The sequence below is a fragment of the Bacillus rossius genome, chromosome 2, assembly GCF_032445375.1.
Source record: "Bacillus rossius redtenbacheri isolate Brsri chromosome 2, Brsri_v3, whole genome shotgun sequence".
Taxonomy (NCBI): Eukaryota; Metazoa; Arthropoda; class Insecta; order Phasmatodea; family Bacillidae; genus Bacillus; species Bacillus rossius.
In genome coordinates, this window is record NC_086331.1 from 10,717,412 (window position 1) to 10,731,059 (window position 13,648).

Consider the following 13,648-nt stretch of genomic DNA (forward strand, 5'->3'; position numbering starts at 1 on the left):
GGCAGTGTGTGCACCCGGAGACTTCATCGTTTGCCATCACTAATCAATTCTGTTTCTATATTTAAATAATTTAAATAGTTTTCTAATTCATCTCTGGTGCCTCTCTCGGCCGGCAGGCTGTTTTACTTAATTATTTCCACTTTGTTAGGGGTGTTTGAAATAAACACGTGGGACGTGTTGACCCTGAGCGTGATTGACTTCAAAGTATAACAATTTGCGCTGCGAGGCTTTTACCTGTTAACTAAAGAACTGTACGAGAGTCATGAAAGCTAAGTAATAAATCATGTTAGCTACGGAATGTTTCTTTCTGCGTTCTGCGACCACGGTACCCTGATGTCTGATACCTGGAGTGTGGGATGCCTTGAGAACCAACAGCATAACAACTATTAAGCGTGTCCAATGCTAAGAGTCAGGAGGAGTGAGGCAAATAACAGGGAACGTTTGAGTCTTGTCGCCCACGGGCAACGTCGCGACCCTACAGAGACACTTTCGCCGGGTTCATGTGCCCTTCCAATGATGGTGGCCATGTAGTAAAAACCTGTAAAGGCTCTCTGACATCACATGTTAAAATGAAATATGTTGCATTGAAAATTGTACAATCGGTACAAACATGACGAAGATGAACCAGCAAAGAGTCTGACAGTTGTTTTTCTACTTAATGACGTGTGTGGAATATTGAGTGGTGAAAATCAGTATAAGTGGGCAAAATACTCCAAAAAATTAAAAATGAAAAAAAAAAAAAATATATCTAATTTTGAAAATAAAAAATAAACATTTTAAGATGCAAACGGACCACCCTAAAGAATCTATGTACCAAATTTCATGGATTTAGGTCTCTCCGTGTCTGCACTATGCGAAAGACAAACTCTCTCCTTTATTATATAGATATTCCTAAACAAGGCAAAAGAAAATATTATTACACCTAGATGCCGATAAAATTTATTTGTTAAAATTTTCCCACTTACATTTGTATCAATAATGATTACCAAAATATAATCTGTAGTAGTAAGCTTCTTTATGCATTATTTATTTTACCGTTAGTATAATATCTTAATCCATTTTAATACTCTACACCTTGTTATATTAACAGTGTTAACGTACATGAAGATACTGTCTAGGAGTGTGCACCTAGCAGCCGGATGACGCTATCCGCGTGCAGTGGTTTTGGCAAAGGAGAGAACAACATTATGGTTGATGATGCCGAGACACTATTGCTGCTTATGTACACCATCAAAGAAGCTCACCTGCTGTCGTCGTTTTCACCGCCACCTCTATTAGGACTTGAAATTGGTAAGCCCTCTCTGTATTTGTAATCACAGTAAAATATTGGACTTGTCCTGTATGTTGCTGCAAGGACTTGGAAGAATTTGCAAGTCAACGAGGCTAATGATAAATGATACTCGATTGGACTTAGAAATATTTAGGCATAACGAGTAACAGGCTGATAGAGGTTGGTGTGTGGCGACAGCATGGTTTGGAGCAGGTGAGTGGGCGTGTGCATAGTGTACCTGATTTAAGACTTAACTTCTATACAACAGTTTACATGTGGTTACCTTTTTAAGTGACACAACTTCGCACAGTAAACTTAGCAGCAGTAATAATTTGCCAATACCACGAATGGTGCTGACAAGTGCCGTAGTTTCCGCCCAAGGTTATGTGTCGGTAACGTTCTAGTTTCCTGTTTTAAGATTAGGCCAAGACTGTTGCAGTAGCCGCCCATAGGGAGTCAGCGAGTCGGATCGTTGGCTTCTGCACCTTGGAGTTGCGGCACGAAGCCCAGTCAGCGAGTCCAAGGGGCAAGAATCTTAAGGGTCATAAGTCGACCTGTGACTTCGCTTGCTGAGTGGAGCTGTCCTCGTTATCTTGATGCCCTGGGACTTCACGACATCATCAACCAGACATCCGCCCATTAAAGACTAAGGCGAATTACATCCAGATCAGAACTGCATTGCTGTGGTGATTTGTATCATTGATCTGAATAAAGACCCACTGAATAATCATGTATGCTACCACATACTTGCCCTCTGTTAGAGGATAATACAACTGAATGGTTTACAATAAACTGTAATGTAATGTAAATGTCAATTTATATGGAGACCAGTAACTTTCACTATTTTTCAATAACTAATAATTAGCTAAACAGTGGTCCCTGTTATAATAGCTGTTGTATAAAGATTGTTGTTTAGTAATTTGTGATTAACGCATGATTTAGAGTGTTTTTATTAATGTTTATATTATATTTATTACAGCCCCACGTAATATTCTGAATGTAAATAGAGGACCTACATAGTCCTTTGGTCATCCATAGCTTCTTATTTATGGGTTTTGGCAAGCGATATATAAATTGTAACATTTTCCTAAGGAGTGCTCTAAGTGAGAGATTAATAATGTTCAGTAACTTTGACAGTGTAGCAGGTTGTTTGTTTCACAATAGTGTCTTGTGCATTTGTGTGCACTAAAGGCACATTTAGTTGCGTGTCATGCAAGTGCTTCTTTAAAGCTAATATGCACGCATGTATTAAGGCTCTGAACTGACTGATAAATTGTTTGCCCGCAGAATACTGCTGCACGGAGTTGAGATATATGAAGACTTTCATAACACGCCATATCATAGGTATTCCAGATATTTGATTATCAGTTTGTGAAAAGTTGTGATATTCATAATAAACATATTTTTGTTACCTCTTAGCACTTTGTAAATATTCTCTGCAAGTTTTTACCCTCTTGTGCCTCTCACTCCTGTCATCTCTGTTAAGCGGAGAGGTTATAACATAACCTAAAAAAAAACCCTCCTGCAACTATTTGAGCTAGACTTAACAAGTCAATAATCAAGTCTGGACTCGACTAGGCTGCAGGTATAAATAATAAACTCAATTTGGCTCGATCCGACACAAAAATTTGCAGATTCAGCCATTTATGATACGTGGGTAAGGAAAACTTAAGAAAAACTTTGCAGGGTAAGCAAATGGAGTGGTACTTTTCTGTGCCTGAAGTTACGACTGCACAAGCCTGCCTGTCTCGTTAATACAAGGAAGTGTTTATGTTCTCACACAAGCTGATGAAGGGAACCAATCAAATAGTCACGTTAATGAATAAGGACTTATTCAGATAGGGAAAATTAAAATGTTCATACAGAGTGAACAAAAATGATCAGTACACTTTCAAAAAATAATAAAAAATAAACGGTGCGGTGGATTTACCTGAAACCTTTTTTCTTTCAATAGAGAATCTCTGAAAGTTCTTTTACAAGTTACAGACAAAGCCATCTCCCAGGGAGATGTGTGTTTAGGTGTTCCCTTCATGTTGCGAAACAGTTACTGACTCCTTTTTCGCTAACTGAAGCCCGCACCAACTCTTCTGCTGTGCGGTAGGTGCCATTATAAACACTAGCTGCTTAGAGCTGAGACAACCTGCAACGAACGAATCCGAATTATTTGCAAAAAAAAACTTTCAGGTATTTTCCATTGACTGTAAGAAGTTTCAGGTAAACTGCACACTCCGCACAAAAAGGTATTTGTTAAATTTAGCTGGCCATAAGTTGAATTCTCAGAATTGCACTCAAGAAGAAGAAGAAGAAGAAGAAGAAGAAGAAGAAGAAACAGAGGTTCCTAGAAAACCCAGGTAGTTGGGCAACCCAAACCCATTGTTTCATTTCATCCACCCCGAACTTACAGAGGAGAGGGTCAGTGGGAACTCAGGCACTTCTCACAGTGGTTATGGTTTTCTCGGTATTTGTGCTTGAAAACTAAACATTTCATTATTTTTTATTTTATGTACTGTTGTGAATGGATAAATTTTTAGTTATGGATTATAAAACTGCTGTAAATAACTTTTTTATGGTCAAAATATATTAATTTTACACACCATTTTTTCCTATGTACTTTTAAATAACGCATTATATTCCATAATTTCTATTGAAAATAATAGTATTGAGAGCCTTTTCGTTCAAGTGCCAGGCATTGCCCGGCTATGATTCTTAAATACACCAATCCTTCACTCAGCCCCTCTTCAAACTGCGGGAATTCATTTAGCGCAATGTTAATTTTACTGCCCCAGTCTTGAATAGCACATCTATAAATTTCAGTTAGCACGAAATGGCCACAGACAAAGAAAAAAAAAGTAGGGCATGAAACCACGAAGTCCGTTTCAACTCAGTAAACAACAGATGTACTGTGGCTTACGGTAAGCTATTCGAGAAGGCGAGGGGGGGGGGGGGGCGTCGCGTGCAGGTCTGACTATGCTATCCGCTATTGTACAAACATCAGCTATGGCAATTTCAGTTGCGGCTATTGGGTGTAAAGGACCAAATGTTTTTTACATCAACGCGTATGCCGCCGGGCCATACCATTGTCGCCCGGCCACAGACCGGGCCATGATGAACTTCAGTCTAGCCAGTGTCAAGGAACTCGAGAGCGTAATGCATCGTGTTCAAGTATTTGAGACAAAACTAGAAGTATTAGGCATGCAGAATTACATGAAGGCCACAGTTATGTTGGTCGCACTATTTTCAAGCAAGTTAACTGTGCGCACAATCATACGTATCGTAAATGAGGACTCTATCAAACATTTATATATGTCAGATGCTGTTGGTTGTACTAGCGGGACTATATTTGACATCAGATACTGTAACAGAAATGAACAGATCATTCACATGGAAAAGGTTGTTAAATAAATGGTGTCATAAAAAAATCATGGCCTTAAAGGTTTAGTGTGAACCAAGTGGCGATACGCAAAAAAAGCACTTTAATTTTGAAGTACATAATCACCTATCTCCCGTTACGTGGTGTCGTATTTATCATACAAAGGATTCGATGGTAGGCTTACAAAAATAAATGGTGTGACATTTATTGTTGAGAGTTATTCTACGCATTTATAGTACGTGAAGAATATTTTCCTACACATTTTGGAACACGTGAAGTACATTAACCTTGCTATTTATGGAGACTAATGCTTTAGAATACGTGATTTTGAAATACACAAACATTTTTAGGAACACATTAGTCATGCTAAGTAAGGGATTGGTGTATTTTTAAAATAGAGTAATTCTGTTTTTTAAAAATGTATAACTTGATTCCAACTAATCCCTACTCCTCCAGTAGATCAATTTAACATTTCTAACATGAAAATATGAAAAAAATATAACTTTTGATACATTTAATTTTTGTTATCTCAGGACCTTCTAGTATAGTGACTAGTTAGAAAATATTTGACCTTATAAGATTTCAAATGATCTCGATTTTAATGGTCAATTATAATACATCAAAGATTACTTGATTTCACATTAACCTTATACCGAAGAACAAGTAACAGAAATAAGGCATAATTTTTCAAGATTGAGATCAGAAATGAAACATCGCTGGGTAGCAGCAAAATACAAAAGTGATTTACTTGTGAAAAACCATGAAAATTGTATGAGTGGAGTGTTAGAATTACCCGTATTAGTGACAAGATCGGGTAGACCAACAAAATATTTTCAAGATGTTAGTGAGCGAAGCAAAAGAAGCAAGACTGAGAGTAAACGTTTGTCTGATAGCCCTGAGAAAATGATCTATGCAGCTCAAATGTAATTTAGAGCACACGGTAAAAGATGTGCGTCAAATATACTGAAAGAGATTTCAGAAAATAAGGATCGGGCTAAGGAGTATAGGAAGTCAATTGAGTGAGACAAGGCACATGCCAAGCAAGTTTGTCCGGAGGAAGCACTAGCAATGTTTGCAGATGCAGATTTGTCAAGGACGCAATATGACAGAATCAGACAAATGGCAGGAAATCTTTCCTGCTACTCAGTTTTGCAGCAATATAAAAATGTTATCTTCTTGATGAATCATTCAACATAACCAAACCTGAATTTACAAAGTGTCGTGAACCACACAGCCTAAAGATTACTTTTACATTTTTAAGTAGTTTTGAAAACCCTTGACGATGATGAAAATGCTCTCCAAATGATTTGTAAATGGGGATGTGATGACTTACAACAGGCTTAGTTCAAACAAAATTTTGAAAATGATAGCGGATGCAACTTATACATTTTTCAAAGTTTATTTGTGCCTCTGCGTACAGTATATAGAACGGAAAAGAAAATATTGCTACGAATGCGAGAGACAGGAGTATGTTCGGAGTGGGCTGGCGGCCCACACGGCCACTGACGTCATGCGCCGTCCACTGACGTAAGGCATGACACGCGTACCTGGCCGGATTACAAGGGCCCTCGCTAACCACCCCCCTCCACTCTCCGCTCACCGTCCCGTCCAGGCTATTGTCACCTTTTATCGACCTGGGAATTTCTGGCTTACAGAGGCCGCTGCAAGAAGTGGCATGAATGAGTGTCGCTGTTCTGGATATTTCGGGCATCGGGTCAGCCCAGGATGACGCAACACATCACAGCCACTCCTGTCGGTTCAAGGAGGACAGCTGGTGGGTATAAAAGCCTCAACATCTGCCTCCGCGGCAGTTCCGAGAGTTTGGAGAGTTCCATGAGGAGGGGAGTCCCCCTCGGGAGTGATACTGGCGATACCCGTGCTATCAGTGAGAGAGTGGTGAAGAGGGTAAGTAGCCCTAGGTGAGCGAACCGGATCTATCGGGAGGCGATATTTGCGATGAAGGCCTGGCGAGCCAATTGGGTGCGATGAGCTATTGTTGAGAACTGTGCTGCAGTGCAGCGTGGGAGAGTGTGTCAAGTAAGTGAACAGAGGTGGACAGAAAAGCAAGCCATTGTCTAGCCCAGCTACAGTGGAAAGTGTTAATGATTCAATGATCAGTGCAAGACTAAGTGTTGTGAACAGAGATTTTGAATGCAGTAATTAAAACTATAGTGTAGACATTAGTATTAAATAAAACTGTACTAATTAATTGGGCTATTCCTTATAAACCCAGTTTTTCTCCCCACGTTATATTCGTAACAATATTGTGGCAGAACACAACTCTATCGTCACCCTGCTACTGTAGACCTATATGTATATGCTTTGTAAAGGAGATGGTTGACAAAACGATGGAAGAAATCAGTTATGTGGAAAGTGCAGCAAGTAAATTAGAACCAACAGCAGTAAAAATTGGTGGAAGATCATACATTGTAGAAAACAAGATGGTGCTAACAATAACAGTAGGTAGTAAAAGTGTGCAATGTGACAACAGGCACAAAATCTACAATGAGATGTTATATATGTGGAGCTACATATAAAGATTTCAACGATTAGAATAAAACAAGTGAGAAAGCTTACTGCTTATTGCTTACAAACTTCATGCAAGATTTGCCCGCTAAATGTGAAGCAGTAAAACTTTTAATACAAAGAAACAAAGAAAGAATTCAAGACAAATTTAAAAACACCCCTAGGTCTCTGTGTAGATTTTTTCAAAGCTAGATTCGGGAACACTAATGACGGAAATACAAGCCGTAAGATTTTTTGAAGACGCTGAGTTGGCGGCTGAATTAACTGGCGTGGATGTTACTTTTATCAAAAAAATCAAAGTTATTCTATAATGCATTTCAAGCGGGTACTAAATAGATGCACAAAAATTTCAGAAATTTACCAGAGACTGCACTGTTTGGTAGACATAATATGATGCCTACCATGAAACCAAATTAACCATTTAATCTTAAAATCCAAACATTTAATACTATTTAAAATATAAAGTATTCCTGTAAGACTATATTACTTCTGTGATAAAAGTGTATTTCCTGAACATAATTTAGTAGCTCTTGTATGTTGATTAAACTATGCAAGTAGCAGCCAACAACAAAACATTACAAAAAGACAGTACTTGTATAAACAACATATGGACACAACTAAAATTACTTCAGAAGCTGCCAAGGATGAAAACAGTTTACACATTAAAAATTTATTTAATTATTTATTATTATTTGAGAGCCTACTAATAGTCATGACCTTTAATAGGCAGGCACTTAAAAAATATTACATAAAATAATATATACATAATGGTTCAAAGAGACAGTCACAAAAAAAGGCAACACAAACATAAAACATGATACAACAAACACATTACAAGACAAAAATAAAAGAGTCCTAAAAAAAGGAAACAAAAAAATTAACACTATCAATTTTAAATTAATTCTAATGAAATAACAACAGTAAAATATGTGCATAAAATATTTATATTAAATGCATAATAAATGGAGCTCAAATATATTTAATTGAGATTGACTTTATAAATGAATTTGGATTAAAACAATCACTATAATTATATGTATAGTAAAATTATATTACACTTAATTATAAGTAAAATTTTAACATTATTAATTTTAAATTAATTCTAGATAATAAAGAAACAGTAAAATATTTACATCAAATAGTTACTTAGCTGCATAAAGACTAAGAGCTAAAAATGTCTTTCATTGAGATTTTTAACATTTATAAATGTGTCAAAATCTTTTAATCAATCATTGCAATTTTTAGTGCAACATTTGGACAGCTCATTTTTTATGTGAAATGTTCAAAAAAATTGTGATGTTCTATTTTTGAAAGTATTTCACTGCTGTGACAAACATTAGTGAATCAATTTATTACAAAAACACTGTCTGCCACATTTCTCCTGAACTGCAATGCATGCGTATTCAAGATTTCTAGGGTTGGTCATAGGTAAATTGCTCTGGATTATCATTTACTAATATTTGTTAAAAATATATTTAAAAATTTTCTTTTGTATATTTTCAAGTCTAGTTGAATCAGTTATATAGTTATTAAGTTCCAGATGACAGAGCCATACACTAATCTATATCTTACTAAGGTGAAATAAAGACTAAGCACAGAATCAGGAGAGATGGTCAAATAAGTTAAATATTTTATAAGCTCTAAAATTTTGTTTGTACTTGCGGTTAAATTGTCAACGTGGTGATGAAAGTAAAATTTTGAATCTAATAATAATTAACATCAACAATCAAAATTCTCACCAGTATTTTTTGTTTGTTGAGTACTATGAAAACATGTTTCTAGCTTTAAATTATTAATAGATAACCCTTCAAGATCAGTAATCTGCAAATTATAATTATGAGTTGTAAAAGTACCTTTAATAGTCATTTCTATTTTTTTACTATTTACTTAAAATTCACTAATACTGGCCTGTAGAAAAAATATATTGAAAAATTAATTGGAATGGTAAAATATTAATAAACATATTTCTTCTTTTCTTATGGTACGTAGCCCTTAAAAAACTTATTTACTAGGACACTAAATGAAAAAAAGAATTCTGGCCCATCCGTTGGTCTAGTTTCTTCCACGTTCTACATTATTTTTTTTGGTTTTGTTCTGCAATTCTCCAGTCTTTCATGTGACAAATCTAGGTACGTAATAAGTTTTCAGTCGTGGCTTCCGTTTATTACTACAGGTGGTAAAAATCTTCAGAAGTAAAATTAAAAACGAAACACACGAGAAAAAAGAAAATAAATTGAGCGTGATTTCCTCCCCACCCTCCCTCGCCTCATCTAATCTCTGGCAACTCACATTGTTATCAGATGTCACATTCCTCACATCTGCTGCTGAGGTTCGCCAGTAAAACAGCACTTAAAAATGGCATAAGGGATGCATCTCGTAGGCACAACAAGCAGTTTTTCCACTAAGCTCTTTTCAACTCACTGACAAACAAATAATTCCAAATGGCTTTCAAATCTTCATGGGTTTCTGAAGGTTTTCCTGGCACCAAAAAATTCCCTGCTAAATCGAGGTTTCCTGATTTTCCCAGTTGGGTGGCCACCCTGGATAATGGAAGGTTGAATATGCCTTTCTATGAAATAATTTTATTCAGAATACATATAAATAAATTAACATTTAAACACTAAACTATTAATTTCCAGCACATGGCCATTAAAAATGTTCTTCATTTACTAATCTATCTAAATTTTGCATAGTGTTTGGTGTTTTCACTTTGTTTCTGATAATGAAAAATTATTGCATCACTTTATTCAGAATACAGTTGCTGATTGAAATAAATGTTTTGAAAGCCCTTTTATTCTTCTGCAAGAAGCCATTGAAAACAAATAGTGCATTACTGCCTGTGCTGCTTGAAAAAAAAAAATTGCAACAATTTGTATTAATCCAATCAATTTAAAATATGTTTTTTTTTTCATGAAAATATACATTTCAGCATCTTTTGAAAAAAAAATGATTTTATTCTAATCATTAATTTAAATTTTTTTACAGTTGTCAGCGACCCTGAACTCGTAATGAGCAGTGAATGTAACACAGATACTAAAGAATTTGAATACAAATCAACCTGCCCTTTTCAAACAGAAATGTTATTTACTATTACATTCTCAAAAAAGCATTCATCAGAGTAGGTACAGTATTTAGCAAATTAATGTGAACACGACCAAAAAATTAGTATTTTGGCTATGGCAACACTGTTATGTCAATTCTGGCAGTATTGTGATTACAAAAAATAACCCTATGATTGCCATTACTTACTCCTAAAAACGTGTACAATTATAATATTTTTAATGTTTTTTAGGTTATGTCTGAGAGTTTTTGATATTTTGCAAAAATATTTGTTAATTGAAAGGGTTTTTGTGATTATTTGTCATCATGGATATTACTCCAAGGAAAAGACAACAGATCATCACGCTTCGTGAGCATACATCAAAGACACAGAGAAGCATTTTAATGGAATGTGGTGAGAGTTTGGGTGCTGTAAATAAACTATTAAAGCATAAGAGAGGGACGGAATCTGTTGAAGTGCAGCGAATAGGAAAATGTGGAAGAAAAAGGGAGACCACTGCTCGAAAACATGCCAGCCATCTGCGTAGCAGAAAATTACACCCAAGAAAAGCAAGCTACGCCCTTCAACAAGATCCTGAACGGGTTGGGGTTAAAATCCATGACTACAGTAGCAGAAGACTCTTGGAAGGTGGAAGAAACGCCATGAGGCCACAGAAAAAACAACTCTTGACTGCCACTATGATGAAAAAAAGACTGAATTGGGCCACAAATATGTTAATTGGACCGAAAATGACTGGAGGAAGGTGCTGTTCTCAGACGAGACACACTTTCTAGTGCAGGGCCAACGATCAAAATTTGTTTGTAAGGGGATGGATGAAAAACATACTGCAGCCCATATTGTACAATCAGTCAAACATGCAGTTAAGGTGATTTTCTGGGGCTGTTTTTCATACTCGGGACCTTGCAAATTTATTCCAGTAGAAGAAATACTGAATAGTGAAAAATATAAAGCAATGCTAGATCAATGTTTGGTTCAGGAGCTGAAAAAAGTTGAAGACACCGGATATGCAATTTCTTAACAAGACTCAGCTCCATGCCATACTTCTAAGAAAATTGTGAAATACAGTAGAACCTCGATGATACGTTCCCGTTTCATACATTTTCCCGTGTCATACACCGATTAATTTCGGTCCCGCCGAAAGTACTATACTTACAATGGTTTACTTTCCCGGAACATACACTTATAAAACCATTAATTTCCCGTTTCATACGTTTTTACGAAGCGGAAAAGTCCTAAAATTCACAAATTTTTTTTATATTCCTCCTTATAAACTCCGATTTAATGCTTTTATTTTGAAAAACGATCATTGTTTACATTTGCAAACGTAAGAAAATAACTTTATCGCACCATAGATATGGATAGTATCAGGAAGACTGTGCACTTCGCTAGTAGCATCTATGGCCAGCACCAAGCGAGACTAGTGGCGCAAACAAGAAATGATCTCGAAAATGGTGCACGTGCTTTACCAAGGCACGGATCTCATATTTTGTGCAGTCATTTATCTTTGAACTGAATATACCCGTTTGTTATTGTTTTTTTACGATTGGATTGTTTTGTATTTTACGTTTCTCAAGTTAAAATTTTATTGAAAATTGTTCTGTTGCATAAAGTTTGTAAAATGTAACACACAAGCAAAAATTTCTGATTTTTTTTTTACAATAGCCTAATTTTTTAAATTTCTAATTTAGGCTTGGTGACTTTTCCCCCCTTCCAAGAAAGGACTTCATAACATTTTTTAAGGCCACTGTTTCTCATGTCAGCTGTACTTGATTATGGACTGTATTTTACATTTCTGGTGGTTTTATTATATGTATAATATAATGATGAATTCATATCTTTCATTAATATAATGCAATTATTTACACATATGTATTTATGTTTAATCTGGCATTGTGCTGGTATGCTAGATTGGAAAAAAATTTCATTATTGCCATTCCCTTTTCATACACTTTCCCGCATCATACACCATTTTTGTGCCCCCCGTTGAAAAGTGTATGACAGGGGTTCTACTGTATTTAAAAGTCACGAAGATTAGCATTTTGGACTGGCCAGGAAATTTGCCAGATCTCAATCCCACTGAGAATTTGTGGGCAATCTGCAAGACCAGATTACAAAAGATGGACTGTACGACGAAAATCAAGATGGTGGAAGCAGTAGTTCAAGTATGGTTTCGAGGAAACAATCAAGAATAATTGCAAAAATTTAGTTGACTCCATGGCGAACCGAGTTCAAGCCATAGTTACAGCAAAGGGAGGACATATTCTTTATTAAATAATAATATTTAAGCCTTGTTTATAGGTCTAAGAATTTTTTCATTTCAAATAAACAATATATACAAAAAAAATCATTGTGTTCACATTAATTCGCACAATACTGTACATAGTGACACCATGATATTCTTATTCTACAGTTTGTAAAGCATCTTGGGCATTTTTTATATATATTTTTTTCATACCAATTTTCATTTGTTCAAGAAAGTGTCTAAACTTACTGAAGCTGGACATAGCCACACACTGAAGCCTTTCTACTGACAATTCATTTCTTTCTTGGTGAGTTGAAAATCGAGAAGTAAAAGCTAGTGGCTGTCATGGCATGTTAAATCCTGCGACAATACTGCAACATTTGCTATGCTTGATGCATCCATCTGCAAGATAAAAGTTTCCGAAATCTCAAACAAAAATGAAAAAAATATTTTGAATATGAGTAATAAAATCATTAACATTCCACTAAATGTATAACTAATTACATAAAGAAAAGAAAGGTGAAGAGTAAACAGCCAGAAAACAATATTCAACAAAAGTAATATTTTATGCAGAACAAAACCCAATATACAAAACAAACAGCAATAATAATAATAAATATATATATATATAAGACCTTATCAGAATATGGAATAAAACATATATATATACATATATATAGATAGATATGAGGGGGAACCAAAAAAAGAAACCCAATTTTTGTCATAAAAAAAGTAATTATTACATTTTTTTTTTTTTTACAAAATTCTTTCAGTCACCTTCAAAGTACTCTCCATTAGAAGTGATGTACTTGTCAAGTCTTTTTTCTCACTGTTTGAAGCACCTCTGGAACTCTTCAACTTCGATATCCTCCAATGCCCTTTGCGAAACTGTTTTTACCGCCTACACATCATCGAAACGCTTCACTTTTATATTTTTCTTCATTCTCAGGAACAGGAAATAGTCGCACGGGGCTAGGTCTGGGGAATACGGAGGCCACCCTGAGAGGCAGAATAGCAGTTCCCTCGCAAGGCCGTGTCTGCGGGGGGGTTGTGATGAAGGAACCAGTCCCCTGATCGCCAAAGTTCCGGGCGTTTCCTCCACACATCCTCTCGCAAACTTCTTAAAACTTACAATAAAAGTGCTGGTTAACAGTCTGGCCAGGGGGAACAAATTCCCGG

The 13,648-nt window shown here is 35.9% G+C and overlaps 1 protein-coding gene across 6 annotated transcripts in view; it reads right to left on the reverse strand.

Annotated features, from left to right (window-relative positions):
* LOC134529091 (polyamine-transporting ATPase 13A3) overlaps positions 1 to 13,648 on the reverse strand; it is a 145,867-nt gene that overhangs the window by 62,359 nt on the left and 69,860 nt on the right. Inside the window, exons 1-2 of one of the 6 annotated variants that reach the window (XM_063362817.1) lie at positions 12,719 to 12,842; positions 3,201 to 3,410 (exon numbers count right to left, since the gene is read on the reverse strand). The exons of 4 other annotated variants lie outside the window; for them this stretch is intronic. The gene's annotated coding sequence lies outside the window, so the exon portion shown is untranslated. Of the gene's footprint in view, positions 1 to 3,200; positions 3,411 to 12,718; positions 12,843 to 13,648 lie in introns of those variants that run through there. One more of the 6 variants, XM_063362816.1, reaches the window with a different exon arrangement.